Below are 23,417 nucleotides of genomic sequence, written 5' to 3'. Positions count from 1 at the left end.
TGGGCCAAGATCCATTCATATCACACCATATGACACACCAATCAGGGAAGTTACAGCGACATCTCAGAAAGAGCACATCGCCGTGATAATTAATGCAAATCCGCGGGGCAATTAGTTTTGCCGGCTTGCATTGTCAAAAATATGAGATAACACAGTGCTAATACATTTGTTTGCAAATAATTAAAAAACAGGAAATGCAAAACACAATCAAGCATCCATTAAGCGTTAATTGAAAGTGTCCATTTAACAGTGCGATGTAGCATTGCAGGGTTTGTCACTTGTTCCATCCAATTAGTTGTGTCTTCACTGCATGAATCACAGTTGAAGTACCTTGGGTAGTTTGATAATATATTAGCATATCTTGTAAATCCTATTAAATTGGCACTTGCCAGTACTTGTAATGCAGGAAATAATTAAAAAGTAAACATTGTAAGTCTATATATGATAACATAAAATGCTGCGGTGTAGCAAAAAAATATTTAATCTCTCTCCTGTAGACCTCGGTCACAATCGCAACAATAGCTACACAATGCGCAAAGGCAATAGTCAAAATGTTCCTGATCGATTAGGTAAAGGTCAAGGAGGGCCGAGAATCCTAAAGTCCCAGCGATTCGCCTGCAAAACTAATTCCACCTGAATCTGGACAACAGCTGCAGTTTTTGTCACGGGCCATGCATTGAGAATTGCACCGGCGGATGGCTAAATCATTAATCTAACGGGACAATAAAGATTGATTCCCTGTTCGGGGGAGCTCATCTTATCTCTTGTCTCCCATAGGAACGCAGCATCGTTTGTGGGGTCAACTAACAGTCATTTGTCACCTGTGGCCAGTATTAGATTAGTTATTCACAGGACAAAGCCACGCTGAGTGAATGTGTCTCGGGGATACTAACTTGGTTCACAATGGATCCTCTGGTGTAGGATGTCGCTATGCTCTTGCTTAATTTGTGGATTTAAAATTATATATATTGAGTTGGCTGCTTGGAATAGGTACATCAAAAAAAATCAGCATCAGTGTTGTTTTTACACTTTGGCAGTGTGGCAGATGAGGCATTTACACCAAGGAATAAAACCCACGTCACAACATAGATTTGATTGTATGTGAGAAGCACCAGATTTTAGTTAGTTTGTAATATATACCTATTCTGACCCTGGTTTTGTTCTTTCTGACACCGGGCCCCGTGTGCGTAGTCGACCCAGCCTTTGCAGCTTACACAGCCTTTCATGTAGAACCTTCAACCAGACCCAGGAGATGAGTAAGATGGACCATTACCTTGACAGATGGAAGTGACCCCAGAACAATAAACTGCAAGTCATCGTTATGAGGCTCCAAGATTGCCCTCTGTAGAAATGATTCTCATTTATGTCACCTCATTTATATTATCTCATTTATGTCACCTTAAAAGGAGGAGTACGTTTTCTTTAAAATAGTATGGAAAATATAGTCCACAAGGAAAACAGAGTAGCAGTGGTACTTTTCCAGAAAAGTATCGTGCAGGCTACTGTTCCATGAATTTGTTGAAGCGTAGACCTTGAAGTTAGCAAGCGTTAGAACTTAAACCAAGCAGCATACTACACATTCTATCGGAAATGTATATAATCCACTAATAAACGGCATTAACCTCGATTTAATTATTCCACCCCCGCCTAATTCCTGCCAATATTAATTTGGTAGCTTTAATATGTGTTAACTGTTTCTGCTTTGTCTTGTTCAGCTTGAGTTGGAATGCAAAGAGCTTCAATTCTCTGCATTGAAACCTACAACCTTGAAGCTGAAATTGGTCCCTGTTCAGAGAAGTGGCTGAACTGGGAGGTGCAGGGGAGTAAAAGGATGGAAATCAACACTTTCGAGCTCATCCTTGTGTTGGCACTATGAGCCACATCTACACCTTCTGCAGTTATGTCATTCACGAGAAATCCATTAACAGCAGCCAACATAACAATTAAAGAAATGTACCTCTAACCAGGCTATTGCATAATAAAGATCTCAGATCAGGGTTCGATATGGGCATTTGTTAAAGTTAGAACTATGCCTGCAAATGTGTTATTCAATGGTACCACGAAGGTCTTATGTAGACCCTTATATACCGAAACAGTCAATAGTTTGGACACACCTGCTCATAGGAAGATTTATTTGTACCATTCTATACATTTTAGGATAATTATGAAGTCACCAAACCTATAAGATAACATATATGGAATTATATGACTAAGAAAGTATTAAATAAAAGAAATTAATTTGTTGGGCGGAGGTCAGCTCTGTGGGTTGGAACTCAGAATGATGCTGGTTCAAATCCCTGGGTCGGCAGAATGATCCTACTATTGGGCCCTCAAGCAAGTTTCTTAACCCCAGTTGCTCCATGGACTGGCTGCCCCATCTGTCTCCTCTACTCCAGGTCCATGAGGTGCCTCCTTGGATGCTGTTCCAGCCGCCCTGAAGGAGGTCCCACATATATGCTGAGCTCTCATTGGCTGCTTTTCCTTCACTCTCTGGTGAAACTCCTCCAAGCCATTCCCACATGATGTGACACTATCACTCTCCTCTGTACGCGGCTTAGTGTGCCCAAATTTTGACTGGTACTGTAGATGTGACACATAATTAGTGACAGGATAAATGAGGCTGTGGTATTACTGTGTGCTTCTATACACTGGCTTAAACACGGTGAGCGGCGCTGGGTGGAGCAGGCAGCGACTCACGGTGCACAGTAACACCATCCACTGTTACACTGGCTTAAACACGGTGAGCGGCGCTGGGTGGAGCCGGCAGCGACTCACTGTGCACAGTAACACCATCCACTGTTACACTGGCTTAAACACGGTGAGCGGCACTGGGTGGAGCCGGCAGTGACTCACTGTGCACAGTAACACCATCCACTGTTACACTGGCTTAAACACGGTGAGCGGCGCTGGGTGGAGCCGGCAGTGACTCACTGTGCACAGTAACACCATCCACTGTTACACTGGCTTAAACACGGTGAGCGGCGCTGGGTGGAGCCGGCAGTGACTCACTGTGCACAGTAACACCATCCACTGTGGCTTTCAGAGCCTCGTTCCTCCCATAGCCACAGATAAGTTAATGTGAGCCTGGAGCAGCAAGGGTCACACGACGGGCTGCAAAATCTGCAAAGTAGGACATACAAGTCGACATACAGGAAAATAACATTTATTTGAAGTAAAATTAAGGGTGATTACAAGAATGACAAATGGTGTTCTCAACTGCTGCATGTTATTACTACTACTACTACTACTAATAGTAATAATACTAATAATAAACTGATTAAAGTAAAGCGTCATACCCAAAGTGCTAGTATACTTCATAAAGAGTATCTCACCTCAGGCACCTCGGTGACGCACATCCATTATGCTCCAGAATCTTGTGTCAGCTTTTTTGTTGATGAGCTAAGGAATTCCTTTTGCCAATTAATATATTGGGAATGGGTAGATGGAGCGGATTTCCTTATATGGCCTGGGTGGGAATTTGGCCAGGAAAGCTAGAGCTTACACTGAGTTCTTTCAATAAAAGTCATGAGATCTTTAATCTGTAGGATGGCCACCACTACAGTATGTTGCCCTTTTGGGGAATTACTATTTTATTGGCACATAAAGAACAGCACCCTCTACTGGCCCCCCGCCACCATTACAATATGTATGTTGCACCTCTATTCCATAAAACCTGATCAGACTTTTACATCCTGTCAAGGAGCTGTTCAATGAATCGCCATAAATACACAACTTGTACCATGTGTTCAGTAGGTCGACGGAAACTTGAAAAAACTTCCCTGTATCTCAATTTTGAAACCACCCTTGGCCAATATGCTGATGGGAGTTTTACTTACTCTACAGTTTGATTGGTTATCTGTCTGAACCAATCATTTTTCATTTTGCCCTGAGAACATTTTTGTGTAAGTAAAACTCCCATGAGCGCCCAGTACGACTCGCAGTGTTGCAACCAGCAAACTGACAACTCAATAGAGACAAAAAAAAATCTCATTTTCAAGGAACCATTTTAATGGGAGCCGGCAAGGCCCCGTCAGAGCACTGTGATAAATCTCCATTTGGCCTACATGGCTCACAGCTGGCAAGCCCAGTCCAAGCGGCGATGGAGAGCGGAGTGCTGTCTAACGGCTCATTATTAAGGATGCACCAGTTATGGTAATCAATACCGAGGCCAATATGAAGCCAGCCCCTCAGGGCCGGCTACCATTAAACGCTTAAGCTGTAATTAAATAATGAAATCGAAGCTCCTATCACGCCTAGTTATGAACGGCAGACTTCCAGCGTTTGGCTTTACTGCACAATGACAAAAAGCATAGAACAAAGAGACGAGTATAACCATCTTATATGTGACTGTGTGAAAAAAATGTATAAGCTGTCATGTCAGACACAGGAAACATTTCACAGTGGATATATGAGGCTTGTTAATAAGACTGAAGAGAAAAATAATACAAGCTGCTGTATTAATCCTTCTTGGTGTCTTGTTGAGTGTCATTGCTTTTTCCTTAATGTTGAGAGTGGATGTACATCATGTGAGAATAAAATAATAAAGAATTAATGTCCCAAAACAATAACTCAGCCTTCAGAAACAATAAGGAGAAGACTTGAGCAGTTTTAAGACCATATACTGTACTTTGCTTTCTGGTTAAGGCCATTATCTTTATCTGTGCCATCAATCTCCAGGTTCCCTGCTTTACGACAAGGTGGAAAGATGTTGTGTCAGTGTCATATTCAGATTCCATATGGCTTTTGAGAAATTATTTATCAAGGAACATACTTCAAAGATGATTGCCTGGATATTGCATGATTCTTCCCTTGAATTCTCCCCTTACTGACTTTCCGACAATGTAGTGGTACAATCATTGTTGGTCATCATGCCCATATAGCAATTACAGTCCATGAAATGCCTTAAATGAAAGAATTTGCATTTTAATAGATTTAACAGTGGTAAGCATGAGTCTACAGTGAAATGTTTCACAGAGGACTGAAATGCCAATAAGGAAACATTTAAATTTCTACATTTTGCAGATAGCCTTTTCTGCTCGCCTGTTTGGCCTAACACTTAATTGACGTAAAAGTTCAGCTATTAAAATAAGGGATTTAATTTTCACAAAGTGCTTGAATTTCACAAGACCTGAGAATTCATATACATTTTCCTCTGAATGTAAGGTTAAATTGAAATATGTTTATTAAAGAAACATTCTGTTGCACTTCTGACTTTTTTTTTTCTTTCAAAACAGCCAAACCAGACAAGCATTAGTCATGCCTGAAATTTCATCTCTTCTGACTCAAGTCAAAACATAATGGTTCATTATCCAAAACAAAGGGCCTTGCACGGAATGGCTGGAGGCGACGAAGGAGCGAAACTACATTAGATAAGATGCCTGAAGAATCAATCGAACGGGTACATCGGCTGCACGGTTCAATGCGGAAGAGGCGTCTAGGGCCATATTTTAACAATGTTGCCTCTGATATATGCAGAGCATTTAAAATAACTGCTGATGCTCAGTGAAGGAGGTACATGCCATCTGAATATAATGAGCACCACCCAGCCGCAGAGGTTACAGTGTTACTGCCCATGAACGCGGCCGTATAATGAGAATGCATGACAGTGACCTAGACGGGGATAGTGACTGAGACGGGGACAGTGACCGAGACTGGGGGAACTTTCTTCATCTGAACGTGTTTCTGATCCGACATGTTTACCTTTCGGTGTAGGGCGAATGAACCAGCGTCTGTAGTCATCGCTGAAGGCTTATTGCAAAGGGTTATGGAGTTTGCCCCTTTGGTCATGCTTGATATTTGGAGGGTCAGAAGATGCAGCTTTTTGGGTTGGTCAGAATGTATAACAAAGCAAAATAAGGACGCTTATGAGAATGAGGCTGTAAGGCTGGCCACTGGCTGGCAGTGAGACGACAGACTCCCTCATTCAGTTGTGCCTTATTCCAGATCTGTTTCCTTTTCCGGAATGTTTTCCGAATCCGCATAGATACTGATACTGCTCCCAGTCAAAGCTCTTCTACAATTTTTATTTTCATGTGCATGTTTTCCCTGATTTCAATGGCAAAATCGTTGGCTTTATGGGGGGGGGGGCAGTGGCTAGCACTGTCGCCTCACACCTCTAAGGCCGGGGCTTGAGTCTCTGCCATGACTCCATGGATGTCAAGTTTGCATGTTCTCCCTGTGTTTTTGTTGGGTTTCCTCTAGGTTCTCCAGTCTTCCCCCGCTCCACAGTCCAAAAACATGCTTGGCTGAAATGGAGTTGCTAAACTGTCTGTAGGTATGAGTGCCCTGTGATTGGTTGGTGCCCCATCGTGGGCTATTCCCTGTAGGTTCTGGATCCCCAGCTCCCTGGGTATTTTAGGACAGATAGTGAGCTATGTTTTTTTTCCTCCCCTTTTTTGGTTTTTCTCCTTCCATCTCCATTCCCACCCCTAAGTTCCTCTTCCTCCCTCCCATCCCATCACATGGGTATTTTCACCATCCAGATCCCAGCAAGCGCTACATCGGCAGTCTCTGCTTTTATACAGACAGCAAACTGCAAATACAAGACAGGACCAACATCCAAGTTTTAATGGATTCTAACTGAATTTAGCCAGTCCTCCATATTTCTGGACAGTTGAGCAGTTTCCCAGTGACAGAATGCGCTCAAGAATCCAAGATGTCATTTCAATCCTTCTAATCCAAATCCAGTTGGGGCGTTTTCAACTGCACTTAAGAACCCAGCCAATCAAGGGTCAGTGTGTGCCCCACTTCTCGCCAGCCAAGGACCATGACAAACTGTACCCCCTTTCACCTCTGCCTCTGAGAATTCACCTACTTGTGCCAGTCTGTCGACAATTCATATTTCTACCCCTACAGGTAGTCAGCAGGTAAATGACAGGGGTGACCGACCTCCGACCTCCGACCTCCGCAGGGGGAAAAGGCAGCAGCAGCAAAGCCACTGACAGGATCACGCAGCACTAACAGCTGGAGTCCCTAGGTGCTGATATACAGCCTCAAGATCTCCTCTGTTAGGGAACTAAGACGAGAAGACTGGCAGCTCTTACATGATATCAAGACGACCACCTCAACCTCTGCATGTATGGAACCTGTCAAATGTTTGGACTACACCTACAAAGGAGAGTGATAGTATTGCATCACATGACCTAAACAAAGTAGAGATGGTTTTGGGGGAGTTTGACCGGAAAGTGAAGGAAAAGCAGCCAATGAGAGCTCAGCATTTATGTGGGAGCTCCTTCAGGGCGGCTGGAACAGCTTCCCAGGAGGCACCTCATGGACCTGGAGTAGAGGAGACAGATGGGGCAGCCAGTCCCTGGAGCTACTGGAGTTAAGGGCCTTGCTAAAGGGCTCAGTGGTGGGATGACTGTAGCGACCACGGCATAAGAACCGGCAAACCGCCTGAATCCCAACCCCTTTATAATTATTCTAATATGAGGAGAATAGTAAAAAAATAAACCTTCCTATGGGTAGGTGTGTCCAAACTTTTGAATGGTACTGTAGGAGAATAACTTTTGCCGTGGGCTGTAAATACAGCTGGACACAGTTTTGGAGCATATTTTTAAAAATGTGCAATTTTTCCACAAAATCATCCCCTTGATGAGTAGGCAGCAAGATTTAGGTTTCAGCTGATTTGATTGAGATTTTTTTAAATTCAATAATAATAATAATAATAATAATAAAATATTATATATTCTCATGTCAAATAAGCCTTCATTTTCAAAAGTATATTTAGTGAGATACTAATAATAATTTTATGGATTTATACAGCTAAATTATACAGCCCTTAATCAGAGAACACTTTTAAAGATACGGTATAAATGTCAAAAATCCAATGTCACAGCGAGGGTACAAAAACGCTTTACAAGTAATGTGTCTGATTTGAATATACTTAGCATAGATTATCCTTAATGCATAAATATTAGCGGTGTGTTACATTTTGATCAGGCATTAAGTGCTGAATTGTTAATTAACAATTCAGTTAAAAAGGGGGCCAAAGATGACTCTTCTTGACTTATACGCTTTATGTCGGCCACTTACGGCTCCTAATGGCGTCTTCGATAAGGCGCGTACGCGTTTCGTATGCAGAAGTCGGTGACATAGGGACATGCATGAAGAACGATTTTCCCTCTTACAGTCTGTTACGTTCTGTTGAGCTAAACTTTACTCAGAGGACGAATGTGACAAGGACAAGTAACCCTACGCAGCTCTGATGAAAGGCTGTTGGCACTGTAGCGTGCAGCTTGCCATCCCAATGCAAAGAGTCTTTCATACTGTAATACTACTATTACTAATAATAATACTAATATTATTAAGAAGAATCGTTATTATTATTATTATAAATAACAATGAACATTAACTGCACCTTCATAATTCCTTCATAATGCATCCATAGAACATTCAGTGCACCTTCATAATTCCTTTATAATGCATTCATAGAACATTCAGTGCACCTTCATAATTCCTTCATAATGCATCTATAGAACATTCAGTGCACCTTCATAATTCCTTTATAATGCATTCATAGAACATTCAGTGCACCTTCATAATTCCTTTATAATGCATTCATAGAACATTCAGTGCACCTTCACAGCTTTAATATACATTAATAGCAAACATTATATGACTGTAAGATTTTAATGTTTAGTATTAATATATATTGTAGCTGTAATATCTTATTCATTTGAAGTATTATGAATGCAGTGCTTTACGACATGTTAAGGTGTACTTACATGCTGCTTATGGATGTCCTATGAATGCATTATGAAGGTGCAGTTGATGTAAAGCATCACCTAGTAATTACAGGGTAGACAGTGGCCCTGGGGCCTTGCACTGCTGTCCCTGGCTCTGTGTCATGTTTTGTTTCTGTTTGCCTGGATTTCCTCCAGCTAGCTGAGTGTCATTGTTTTTGTTTTGTTTTTTTTTCCTTTCCTGACAGAAGTGCCATTCAGCTGAGTCATTGTTTGTAACAGTCTGTAGCGCGTGTGTGTGTCTGTGTGTGTGTGTGTGTGTGTGTGCCAACACCCTGAAAAGCTAACATGCTGTCCAGAGCATCCTCTGCCCTGTGCTAGCAGCCACAGCCTCCATGCTCACCCTGACTCTGCACCGAATAAGCAGTTATTCAAAAATGGCTGAGTAGTAGCAATGAAAACGTGAATAGAGACCCATCTATTTGCTTTAATGGACATCCTTTAAATAAATTTCTGCTTGCACAACTTCAGTGCAATTAAACTGCAATTAAATTATTTCTCTTTTTAATGAATAATATTATAATTAATGTTCTGAGATGAATGGACTATTGATGTACCTATATATTTGTCATTCAAACACATTATTAATTTTTGAGTAAAGCATTCATTTTATGTAGTTTATTTTTTTAATTTCTAGTGTAACCATAGCCTGTGGCAAATCTGGATAAAGCATATTTTCAAGGTAGGCTCAAAAAATGTTTACTGCTCCTATTTCAGGCAGTACTTACTGATGTGGCACATTTCTGATGGGTCTTTACAGCAAGGGAGAATTTTTGAGTACTTTATCAGACAGCCAGACAGTTCTACACTCAGATAATAAGACCCTTCTCCACAAAGCCTGTCTACAGGAGACAACGCAGAACCGCACGCCAGACTGTCATCCCAGGAACGCGACGTGCTTCATCCAAACATGAGGATGATTTTTTTTTGCTGAGTCAGAGCCAAAATAGTCAGCATGAAGCTTTCATCCGTGAATCCAGGTTGTGTGCCAAAGAAAACCAAATATTTGTGACCTTCCTTGCTGAGTGAAGTACCGGTACTTAATCAGTTTCTTGTGTAAATATCAGGCTGGGTAAAATATAAGTAAATTTGGACAGCATCAAATGAAACAATTATGTAAAATACAGAATGCATACATTGCAGTCTGTTTACACATGTCATACCCACTGTATTTGCTATGCATCTTTAATGATTTCACAATTTTTGCCTTGAGGAACGTTTACATACAGCCTAAATATTGTATACATTTCCCACCAAGCACAAAAAAGATTAATAATATAGGTAGACAGGTAAGGAAAAAAAGCCATTTCAAAAAGTATTTGAGTGTTTGACATCGAAAGATAATACGCATGCAGCACAAAATCAATTTTTAAACACAACAGATTAGCACACACGGATTTCCAAGAGCTTATTTTCTCATATATTTATTTAAAAATAAAACTATGGATTCCAAAGGCTTGAATAAGCATAATTACTAATGTTTTGACAAAAGAGTGAGTTTAGATTGCTCTAAGCCGTTATATAACTGGGGGGGGGGGGGTATTTGTTTCATCTGTATCTTCTACCCTGTAGCCAAGACAGAACAGAGAGTCCTTCCCTGTGCCTAATGTAAGCGAGGTTGCATCTTTACATTATTTCTCATGGTGCCTGATAAATGTCTCCTCATATCTCTAGATCCCAGGACAGGCTCAGGTACAGATGCTGCCTACTGATCCAAGGGCGAATCACCGCTGCTTAACTGTTACGCCCGACTCAAAGGCTGATACGTAATTGATGCTCTTCCTCCTGATCCTACCATGAGGGCAATTACGGGCATTTCTCCTATCCCCTGCCCAACCAGCTGGATGTGGGGATCTTTTTCCATGTCGACCACAAAAGCCGGTATGTGGTCATTAATGTTGCCCCTGCCCAAGACTCTTAATGAGGTCTGGTAGAGCTTGATGTAACAAAAAAGTGAGTCTTCTGCCGTGTGTTCTGGTAGCCAACCACGTCTGTGGGACATCAGGCAGCACAGAGGTTAAAGAGTGACTGAAGGTTTGTAGACCGATGGCCAGAAGGTACTTTTTACCTTTGAATATGACCTTGAATGAGGTGCTTACACTCATCTCCCTCAATCAGTATTACACTCTTTGATGAGCAAAAATTATGCTATTGTGGATGTTGTAGTCAAATAATTAATGCTACAATTAGCTCGGCGATCATTTTTTTCCATTTATTTTCACAGACAAGCAGAGGGTGGAGGACAGTCTGCCAGTCGTGGTACATTTAGTTGCTGAATCGATACTGATATCTTTATTTTTGCTCCTGTCTGCAGGTATTTCTTCCACTTAGTCTCAGGCTTGTTTGTTTTAATTATGGATCAGCATATGGTGAAAATGGGAGAAAGATAGAAAAGCGCTAGATTGTTTCTTTTAATTGTGGGCGTATCGAGTTGGGGAAAGTGTTTGTGCTTTTTTCTTATCACAGCTGACAGCACAACGCCAACTCGCTTAATTCAGAGCAGACGACTTTAATTGATAATTAGCTTCTCGCTCACTGTGTCTAATTGCCCGGTTAATTTATGGACCCGCACCTTCCTTTGCAATGACACAGGTCTCGCGGCAGCGGTACCTGGTTTTTGCAGGTACCACTGGCCCTAATACAAAACCACTTCCTGCAGGACTCCGGGGGGAGGAATGGCTGGCGGGGGGGGGGGGTGTGATTAATTATTCCCCAGATAATGCTGTTCCTGTTTTGTTTGGGACGGCTCATCTCTTTCCAAGTTGTTTGGATTTTCTCCAAAATATTTTATGTGTTTATTATAAACAGACCATCTCTGGGACTTGGAGGGGCAGTCTTCAGCATCCATCCATCCATCCATCTTCTGTACCTGCTTGGCCTATTCATGGTTGTGCGGGGGTTCAGAGTCTATCCCGGAAGCTATGAACACAAGGCAGGGAACAACCCAGGATGGGGTGCCAACCCATCGCAGGGCACACACAGATACCATTCACCCACAAATTCACACCTATGGGTGATTTGGTAAATCCAATGAACCTCAGCATGTTTTTAGACAGTGGAGGGAAACCGGAGTACCGGGAGGAAACCCCACGATGCTATGAGGAGAACATGCAACCTCCACGCACGTAGAGGCGGAGAGCAGAGACTCGAACCCGGGTCCTTGAGGTGTGAGTTTTGTTCATCCGACTTCTCCCATGAAAATACTTTTTACCTTTCCTACCTTACTAGTAAGGTATGCCCTACCCTAACTCTTACTAGTAAGGTATGCCCTACCCTAACCCTTACTGGTAAGGTATGCCCTACCCTAACCCTTTCTAGTAAGGTATGCCCTACCCTAACCCTTACTAGTAAGGTATGCCCTACCCTAACCCTTACTAGTAAGGTATGCCCTACCCTAACCCTTACTAGTAAGATATGCCCTACCCTAACCCTTACTAGTAAGGTATGCCCTACCCTAACCCTTACTAGTAAGGTATGCCCTACCCTAACCCTTACTAGTAAGATATGCCCTACCCTAACCCTTTCAGCAGGAATCGGTATTTGTTCAGGGGATTGTTTTGATGATAAGCCACATTATCAAGTGCTTCAGATGTGACCCAAGACTAGGCAAACCTTTCTCTAAACTCCAGGTGTCCTGGTTTGGTGTTAACAAAGCATGGTCTGATCCTTCATGGCTGGATTCATGACCCATTTGTGTGTCTTAATTCTTTTTTTTTTCTAGGCCAATGTAAAGGCTCTGCAATGAGTTCTCTCCCTTTTTCTCACGAACAATCATTAAGAAAATATATATATATATGTGTGTGTGTGTGTGTGTGTGTGTGAGAGAGAGAGAGAGAGAGAGAGAGTGAGTCAATGCTTCCCGTTGAGATCAGAAACTTCAATTGTAAGGGCCATTGACTTTTCATTTGCTTAGCACAGTCTTCTAAATTTTCACATAGAATTTTTATGAAAAGCTGTCAAGAAGCAACAGAAAGACTGGAAATTAAAATTTACAGATAACCTCACAGTTATACTAGTGTTTGCTTAAAAACCAATATGATCTTTAAAACATCTACTTTAACACTGTGCTCTTTTTAAAAGTTATGCTTGATCACAGCTACTAGGTTTTTATTTTTTTCCAAAAGTTTAAAATTTTCAGTGACTTCAGCCCAATTCAAAATGTGTTTCAGGAGACTAGAAGGTTTGGAAATACCCTTAACACAACTTCTTGAAAAGAATATTTCCATCATTTATCTTTCATCTTTCCATGGTATGAATCATATTGGGCTGTGGGAGAAACTCAATCTATCAAACAAAATTTCCCCAGATAAAAAAAACATGCTCCATTCCAGTTTTACTGTGTCATTATGCAGCAAAAAAAGAAAATAATGTATATTATTCAATGCTATACAGTATGTATAAGAAAGGAAACATTTCATCTTATTAAAAGTTCGGTAATGCTTTACATTAACTGCACCTTCATAATGCATTCATTATGCATTCATACAACATTCAGTGCACCTTCATAATGCATTCATAATGCATTCATAGAACATTCATAAGCAGCATGCAAGTACACCTTAACATCCTAACAGCCCTTAACAGCTTTAATATACATTAACAACAAACATTACATGATTATACAATTATAATGCTTGTTATTATTATACAATGTTTCTTATTTATGTATATTACAGCTATTAAGGGATGTTATGATGTTAAGGTATACATACATGATGTTTATGAATACTTAATGAATACATTATGAAGGTGTACTGAACGTTTTATGAATGCAATATAAAAGCATTATGAAGATGCAGTTAATGTAAAGCGTTACCAAAAGTTCCTTATGACATGATAGAAATACCACATTAAAATTGTTTTTTAACTTGCCTGTAATATTTGCCAAGCTAATAATGCATTTTATATTGTTGGTAAACCAGATACGTTTTCAATGCTTAACATACTATATTAACCTTTTCTTGTATGCAGTTTACAGTGGCTCAAAATGTCACCTGAAATATTGGCAATATTCACATCTATGTATTTGCTCAAATTCTGGTGTAAATGCACTGATCACATGGGAAATCATGATTACATTCAAAAACTCTACCAAACTGTAACTTATATATCCATCCATCCATCCACTAATGCAAAATCCTCCTCTATATTAACGCCTTTTCAGCTTGACTGACAGAGGTAATAACTGACTATTAAGTTTTAAAATGTTCATTTTCTTTTTTGTATACAGGGTGTCCATAAAGTCTCTTTACAATTTCAAATATTTATTACAAAGGCAAATGAAAAGATAGATATGTGTAAATTATTACAAAATGAGGTGTATATATTTAAGTTTTTTTTGCCTCATTTCATACACTTCTATATGGGCACCATTAGTTGCACGAAGCACATCAAGACGGTACTCGATTTCTTGCCGTGTTCGCTGTAGCTAACCCTCATCAGTGGTGGCACTGGCATCAGTGATCCTCTGCTTTAGTGACGTCCCCTACCTTTGTTTGTAATGTGACTAAAAACTTTCATAACCACTGAGTACATAGAACAAATCCGGTGAAGATATCTCATCATCATTGCCTTTGTAATACATTTTTGAAACTGTAAAGAGATTTTATAGACACCCTGCATATTGATATAGTTGTTGCATTTATATCTAAAGCAAGTATTTATACATTACTCTTAATTTTACTATCACGATACTTCATCCTGATCCCATTAAAATGTAGCCCATTTCATGCTGAACTATAAGAATAAAAATTAATCCGCATTGAAAGTAATGCGTGTGCACGCATTGTTCAAGCCCGACGTCAGACACCGGTTTGGCTGCTGCTCCGCCCCTTTCGTCGCTGTTGTCTGGCCCTCACTCTGTACATGCGTCCCCAAATTCCTCCGTCCGGACGCGTTCACTCCGCTCGCCGTAAATTAGCACCTTGCCTATCATGTCTTATAACACAGCCACGTCCCACACATAACAGTTTCGCAGAATAGCAGCGCTAATCCAGATTAGCGGACGTTGCTATAGTGTGTTTTCGCACACCGCCTCTCCTACTGCGTGCTGCTTCGAAATCCCCCGTCAATGACACGATGTGTTCAAAACAGATAACCACAGAGGAGCTGCAACCACGCAATCCTTTTTTTTCTTTGCAGAAAGCTAATTCTTTTCATTGCGGTTACCTCGGGCACCTGGGCTGTAAGTGTTTGCGTGCTGTTCTCAGCGCGCTCGCGTATTGCCTACGGCTATATCCCCGAGCTGGCAAATGCTGGATCCCAAGATATGATTACAGTACAAACAATCAGCATTGGATGCATTGTGTAATCATGCCGTCAGAAAAAAAAAATGGAGCGTATAGGTTTAGGAACATTTCCATTACTATTTACTACACTGGCAACAAAGCGGCAGATTACAGCCAAGTGTCGCAGTCTTTAACTCGCGGGGAAACTCATTTTGGCTCCCAGTTCTGCTCCCCATCCTCATGTGAATCGTGGCAGGGAGGTGCTTTAAAAATGCTCCATCGCATTTTCTGCACAGGCAGTTGCAGGATTCCATATTCTTAAATGTCAATACTCTGAACGAGAACATGTCACAGGTCAACATAAAAAACTGGGGTACAACTAGAATAGATCGACTCTCGGGGCTGTTTTAAGGGGCCTTTACCTCCCACCACGCAGTAAATGTGCACTAATTTAATTGATCTGGTTTAAACTATCAGAGGAACAAACAACCTGCTTCATTTTGAATTATATCATTGCAGGATATATCAAGGGCGTCGGTTTGGTTTCAACATAGGTAAGATCATAGGGAGCAAGTCAGGCCCGGACCCCCGGACCCCACCACACACATAGTACTCACACGGTATTGGCCGGAACAAGTCCCTACCAATCATACCCAGACCCAAGCCAGTGGTACTTCAAATCTCAAACCAAACACTGATAAATCGATTCTTCTGGCCAAATAACCTCAAGTTCCTACAGTGCAGTTGAGATGTTTTAGTAGGTGGCTATTCTGTTATACCATATATTTGCATATACTCATTGCGCTGACTGATAAACATTTCTGATGGTTTTTAGCTTTTTATGTGAATATATGCCATATACCTGCATATACCCCTCACCAGAGTTGGGTAATTCAGGTCCAGAGAATACAAGTCCAGACCGGGATTTTGTTTCAATCAACCAATTGAGTACTCTGTGACTCTTTAGGCTCAACTGGTTTGTTGAAAGAAAACTTTTTACTCTCTGGATCTGAATTACCCAACTTTGCCCATCACTATGCGCCAGACTTGGCTCTGGAATTATGATCTGCCCAAATCATTTTCAAAACTGTGTTTGATAATGAAATAAGAAACTTTCAGAGTCTTCCTTTACCAGGAATAACATTTATTATCATCCTCATGTCATATATTCAAGACTTCATTACCTTTGTGGTGTTGTTTGTACACATGAATAAACATTCATAATGTATACCTTTTATCAAAATTCTTACCCAGAGCAACACGCATGACCAGGATGAAAAAATATGCAGCAATATATGTACCTTCAGTACGTCAACACTTACACATGCTGAAAAATATCAAGCTGTCCTCGAAGACCATATTCATTGACTGGGTTTGCGGTGCTGTGCTGGTAGGGATTTGAACAAACCGTTGATATTGCGAGCAGTTTCCAGTATCCCTCAGGTTGTGCTACCTAAGGAAGTGTTTACATTACATTAGTTGCCATAAGCAGCTAATACTAAAGGAGTAGGGTTGTATCAATTGTATTGGAAGAATAGCCTGCTCTGCACATTTTTTCAGTAATGGGATAACTTAGGAATTAGTGACTCAAACCTTTTCAAAACGACAATCAATGTGAACGAATAGAAATATATGCTTGCGATTCACACGTAAACAACAATTTCTGATGGGAATCGTAGGCATCCTAGATGAAAAGGAGTCATTAATTTCCTTAATGTAATGTTAGTTTTGGGTTTTCCATTCCACTTATCCAGTATAGGGCTGCACTGAGTTGGGGGCATTCCCAGGGAACACAGGTCACAAGGCAGGGGACAGCCCAGGCAGGGAACAGCCCAGGCAGGGGACAGCCCAGGCAGGGGACAGCTCAGGAAGAGGACAGCCCAGGCAGGGAACAGCCCAGGCAGGGGACAGCCCAGGCAGGGGACAGCTCAGGCAGGGGACAGTCCAGGCAGGGGACAGCTCAGGCAGGGAACAGCCCAGGCAGGGGACAGCTCAGGCAGGGGACAGCTCAGGCAGGGGACAGCTCAGGCAGGGAACAGCCCAGGCAGGGAACAGCCCAGGCAGGGGACAGCCCAGGCAGGGGACAGCTCAGGCAGGGAACAGCCCAGGCAGGGGACAGCTCAGGCAGGGGACAGCTCAGGCAGGGGACAGCCCAGGCAGGGAACAGCCCAGGCAGGGGACAGCTCAGGCAGGGGACAGCTCAGGCAGGGGACAGCTCAGGAAGAGGACAGCTCAGGCAGAGGACAGCCTGGTCTGGATGCCAGTCCTATGCATGGTGCGCAGTGGCACAAACGCAGACTCATGCATTAGGGGCAAGTGGAAGACACCAGTGTGCCTAGCTGCATGTCCCCAGACTGCAGCAAAAACCGCAGACGCCCTGGAGGAAGCCGCAACAGTGAAAGCATATATGCAAACACCACTGTTTTGTCTTTTTTTCAATATTGTATTAATTTAAATTGAAAACTTCATTAATGATAAACCTTCCAGTCCATTAATTGCCTTTCACAGATAAGAAAATAACATTTTAGTTTTGTATTTTAAGTCATATAAAGTTTTTCTTTATAAATATATAATTTTTTTGCTCATTTGTTAAAAGAGTAAAGAGGAAGTTTGCAAATTTTTCAATGGGATCTTTGCTTATTTCCTTTGCCTTTCATTTTTCTAGATAATTGTGTAACTATTCACTGACGTCTATTGTATCCAAGAATTAATAGAATTCACTCATCTCGGTGATTAACACTGTGTTCTGTTTGGGGTTATTAAAGTATCTCTAACTAAGTCATGCCTTGAATCATATTTGGACCTTTAAGCAGTAGGTCAATTCTAAGGGGTTAATAAAAATTTATAGCAACAAGACATAATGATTTTTTATACAGTGTTGGTAAAATATTGTATCATTTTATGTTGTATTATAATCTTATCTATAATAATTCTGTATTTCACTCTGGCAAAACCGTAGCCCGCAGCCGTCCATCTAGCATCACGTCACCGTTTCCACATCAGCGATGACAACCTTCTCAGACTCTTAAGCTGTCTATACGCTGCCTAACTCCATTACCCAGATTTTCACAGAACTCTTCCCTATATTGGATCATCCTACCAACAGCTCACTGCTATATTCAGAGATGAAAAAAATACAAAACACCTGCATACCCAGCTTCCCTTCGCTTTAATAGTTAAAGCCTAAAAATTTAGCTCGTTCTTGACTTCATATGATACTTATTAAATATTTCAGTCAGTCTGGTTCCGGCTGGAACAACTATTGTTAAAAGATTCTGTGACATTACTCTACCAGATCTAAAACAGGTTTGGAGTTATTAAGTGTATTATCCTTGTAGACCATCTAGTCCTAGCAGTCCAGTCCTTGGTCAGGTCTTGCTCCTTAACCCTATGCGACATGACTTCCAGACTATGGTCTGCATCCCTACTCTGTTTGCTGCCATTTTTTCAGCTGAGGATTTTAATGAGATGCACGACTTTTGCTATAGATCATTTCTAGTTTATCCCTTATAAACGTCATGGCTCTTTCTTTCTCACTCCCCCTCGTCCACCCCCCCCCCCCTCCCTTCCTCTCTGTCTCATTTCTTGTTCCAGCAGCCCTCGCACCCCACCCAGACCAACACCTGCTCGCGCCAACACCCAGGAGCGATGGCAAAGATGAACTTCATCACAGCCTGCCGGCCTCACTATCTCCAGCCAAAGCTGCTTGAGACCCTCCTGAGGACAATGGCACCCATCACCACACCTCTATGAGCATTACTCACCGTTCCATTCCCCTGAGTGTCACAGATGGCGCGAATGATGGTTGTAGACGAATGATATGAAGAGCGTCCTGTTGATTTACCTAGCAAATTATGTCTGGCCGATTGCATCATGTGATGTGTGAGTAGGACCCTCTAGCGGTAAACATACTGTTTCAATTTTGTTGACTCTAATGGCGTCTTGTAAATAAATAGAAAAAAACGAAATAATACTGAAACACTGAGAACAATATTTAAAGTCAAATGTATCAAAATAAAACCGCAGATTTTTATGCCACTAGTAAAGTCAAGTAGCAGACATGATACAGTGAACATACCGGAACATTTATAATAATCTGTGAATTATATTATAAGTGCACAATGCCTGCAGAAGAATCTTAAATGCTGAAAGTTTCTTACTGTCAATATGCTTCATTCACACCAGTTCACTAATCCTTTAATTAAAAACAGTATGGAGTAGCCTGTATTGACCCTTTAGTAGCTCTGTGGGGGGGGGGAGACCATAATTAAAGCTGGGCATGTGATGCAGTATGATTATTAAGTATATAAAATCAATTGGTCTCCTTAAAGCTACAGTGTTTTATTTATGTAACAGTGCTGTGACTCTTAACTGGTTCCAGCCCGAAGTAATAAAAGATAAAACGTTCATATGTATATGTCATGGTCATTTGATATATATATATATATATATATATATATACAGTATGTATATATATATATATATATATATATATATGTATGTATATATATTGATATTGATATTGATATTGGTATGTATTTGTATGTAGTGAATAGTGTTGACTATCTTGTAAAAATGGTGTATGTCCAAGTATGGGATATATTAGGTAGCAAGCTAACATTTGGTACACAATGATTTGGTCCTTGTCAAAGTCGCTCAAGTCGTTACAGCTACTCGTTCAACGTGTCAACTACGAGTACAGAATGTTAGCTTCTCCTGTAATCCCAAACAGTGACTCACACCATATCATGATATTTTGGCTCATCGGTGTATATACTGACTGCAATATATATATATATATATATATATATATATATATAGATATATATATATATATATATATATATATATATATATGTATAATACAAAAATATTTATCACTGGTGTGGCAGAAATGGAGAGATGTTTTTTTCTCTTTTTCCTTATTTGAAAGCTCACCCACTCTCCTGCATTTCCTCTATAATTTCCTCACTATTTCAGACTTCCTTTCCATGGAGGAACAGGGCAGCTTCCTCGTTAAGTGTGGGGTCTGGGTTGACCCCGTCTGCGGCTCTCTGATCCTCTCATTCCCGCCTGTTAACGGGGACACTGTCTGTCTTGTCTCTTTGTGCCCACATCCTGCATCTGGGCCAGCGCTGGGCTCAGCTCTGCTTGCTTGTTTTCTCCTTGCCGCAAAATGAGTTTCTTTTTAGAAACCAACTGGCGTTTAGCTTTATGCAAATTCCCCCAACAATGGCTCTGGCGAAGCAGCATATTGTTTGCTATACTGAGCATGATTTTCAAAGGTTAATGAATTCTGCGGTGCTTTGCGACTTTGGCCGGTGATTGTCATGAGGTACACCTCTCAATGCACCAGCTGTAAGAAGACACGACTAATTTTAAGGTGTCCCTCCCTAATCTGTTTGATCCCATAGTATGTGCTCATACTTTAAAATACATGCAAAATGAGGAGGAAATTGTATGAATATTTAATACATAGAATAATAATATGCAAGCTTACCCCTTCACTTGATAGGCATTATTGACAGATGGGTGTAGGCAAGACAGTAGTAAAGAGTTTGATATTGGCGAGACACAATTATTTAATTCAGTGCAAAGGTCTATTTATTGGTGAGGGTGGGGGGGGGGCGTGAATGAAGCCAGATTAATTATTGGGTGTACCCCACAGTTCTTACATCCCTGAGTGTTAGGATGATGGATGGATGGATGGATGGATGGATGGGTGGGTGGGTTGATGGATGGATGGATGGATGGATGGATGGATGGATGGATGGGCCTGGTAACATTTTTGCTAAAACATTATTTTACTTATCATACTACATTACTGCATCACCAATATTTTTATTCTAAATCTTGACCAAAAGCAGATACATGTGGTGTATCTGTTTGATAGTCTGTCTGTGTTGCTCCATGCACTAGATGAACTACTGACCAGTAAGTCACTTTGGGAAATAAGTGTCTGTTACAGAAACACGTACGCGAACACTGCAGGGGTACTATGTCAGTAAAACAACAGCACTAGAACATAACCTATAGGCTATAGCACCTATATATCCGTTATGATATATGGGAAATGGTCGGGTGCTGCACATTTTAAGAGGTATATATGTAACCCTGGTCCTGAGAGTCCCTATACATGATTCCTTTGGCGACTTTCCTGAAGCACATTGTGGATTTGTATTGTTTCTGATACATAAAAGTAAATGTCATTTTTCCCCCCTGTGAGAATGATTCTGTCAAAACAAAATGCACGAAACCAACCCCCCCCCCCATTCACATGAAAAAAGCAGCCGCGTTATCTGTAACAGTCTCCGGAATCGTTTCGCCCCTAATGAGCTCTTTTTACTCCACCTGTTTGCTTGTTTTTTGTTTTGTTTTTTTGCTTTCCATTAGCCTCCTTGACGCACTGAGCTATTTCATTCCTTTTGACACTGACATGTAAAGTACGCGGTCGTGCTTTGCTTTGGGACTCTGCGTGGAGGAAATTAGGGGGCCGTCGCTGATACCATCCTGTCCTACTGCCCTGTGGAGATGTGGCAGTGCTGAGACTTTAAACTAGCTGCTCTCTCTCTCTCTCTCCCTCCCTCTATCTCTCTCTCCCCCCCCCCCCCCCCCCCCCCCCTCCCTCCCTCCGATGTCATGCTGCCAAATCTTTCTGCTATTACAGTAGATAAAAGGACACTCTGGATTTGCTGAGTGCTTGTCAAGGCAGCCCTAATGCTGAATGTGTCTTTCAGCGCTTTGAACGCGAAACCGCATGTTTTGCTGTGTTTCATTATTTTTTTTATTGGAGTTAAGTTGGTTTGGCGGCAAACTCTTTCACCGTTGAGACTTAGTTTTGTTTTAACGATTAATTTAAAATTATTACATTTAAAAATGTAATTTTAACAAATGAAAAAAGTAGGATGATATTTTATGGCAGTGATATAATGAGATGAATGCCAAATGTGATATACAAATATTTTATTAACATTTAATACAGGAAAATTAATGGAAATATATTTGTTTAAATATAATCGCTACAATGTCCATTAAATGGTCCTTTCATCTGCTTTTTTATAGTATAATTTTTATGGGAATAAATATCACTCAGACTATTATAATTTTGTCAGGTCAAAGAAAACCACTTAGGGTGCATGAGAAAACTTTGCTTAACCTTACCACGATGATCTGGATACGATTGTTCTTATTTTGAGATATTCACACAAACATGTATACAGTATAATACAACACTTTAGATAGGGCCGGGGATAATGCAAAAAGAAATTAAATCCTTGATGTCTGTAATCCATAATTCTCCGTATAGATGCTGTAACTTCCCGCTTCACTGTTTTCAGCTCATTCCTCCCCCGGCTTCCTGCCCCTGTCGGCCAGGAATGTCTGCAGAGGATAGTGCCCGAGTGGTGAGTGCCAATGGGCCACTGGGCAATCAATATTCTCCACGCATGCAGCAAATGACACTCACCTAAAATGACAAACCTTCAGAGAATGCCTGATCTTGGGGGCAGAGGGGGCGGATGGGACGGGGTGGGAGGGTGGTCGACCCCCACTGTGACAGCTGATGACATGCCTTCAAGTTTTACTATTTGTTTTAGTTCAGAAATAATAAACTTTCTAATACCCTTGACACCGGTTGGCGCCGCCAATGTGGCCATTGTGTTCCCCCTCCACGGCGATCTCTGCCAACGGCTAACCAGCCCGAAAATCAGAGCTTTATTTCCAGCCTGGTTTTGCGTCAGCTGCTTTGCTGGGCTCGAATTCACATCGACACTAGGTGCGAATTAATCATTCAACATTTCAAAAGCCTGTGCTTTGCCCCCCCCCCCCCCATTGTATAAGATCAAAATATAAAACAGTTTTAACACATTGTATTAGCTTGGTCGGCATAAGGAGACGCTTTGAGGCCGGTGAGAGGATCAGGCATCGCAACGGCAATATGTTACAAGCTGTGTACAGAGCTGCCGGTCGATAATGACCATACACGCTAACCGAATTTGTGCTATAGCGGCAAACAGCGTAAATAAAATATTAAAGTGAAATTAAATGTGAGCTGTGGGGAAGATTTGCTTTTAGAAGAGAAAATGGATTCGTAAGGCATTTATTTAAAACAAATGAAAATGGGAACGCTGACAGAAGAGCACGATTTTACAATAACATTAGTCATTAAGTATTAAATGTTTAATTGGTGAACGGGACTTGTTTGTTGCATTGGCTTTGGAACATATTTAGACATTTGTAAACTTTTTTTTGGCACAGGCACACAGAGAAAGCGGAACTTGCTCACACTTCGAGCTGCTTTGGAAACCCCAGCCTTCCAGGCTGCGTGCACTTCTGTCGCTGCATTTATGATTAATTTAGGACTCATAAGAAGCCAGCTTGTCGTTTTTACTGCTAAGAATTGCTGGCAGGTCATTGACAAAGAAACTACATCTTTGAGAATAAAAAA

At 41.2% G+C, this 23,417-nt stretch overlaps 1 long non-coding RNA gene across 2 annotated transcripts in view; it reads left to right on the top strand.

Moving 5' to 3' along the window:
• Positions 1–19,197, top strand: part of LOC140581488 (uncharacterized) — a 169,002-nt gene extending 149,805 nt beyond the window's left edge. The window contains exon 3 of one of the 2 annotated variants that reach the window (XR_011984566.1): positions 18,569–19,197. This is a non-coding gene — a long non-coding RNA (uncharacterized lncRNA). Of the gene's footprint in view, positions 1–18,565 lie in introns of both variants that reach the window. The other variant, XR_011984567.1, reaches the window with a different exon arrangement.
• Positions 19,198–23,417: the final 4,220 nt, after the last annotated feature.

Source organism: Paramormyrops kingsleyae, chromosome 21 (assembly GCF_048594095.1).
Source record: "Paramormyrops kingsleyae isolate MSU_618 chromosome 21, PKINGS_0.4, whole genome shotgun sequence".
NCBI classification, from domain to species: Eukaryota; Metazoa; Chordata; class Actinopteri; order Osteoglossiformes; family Mormyridae; genus Paramormyrops; species Paramormyrops kingsleyae.
This window is presented reverse-complemented; position numbering and strand designations above follow the sequence as displayed.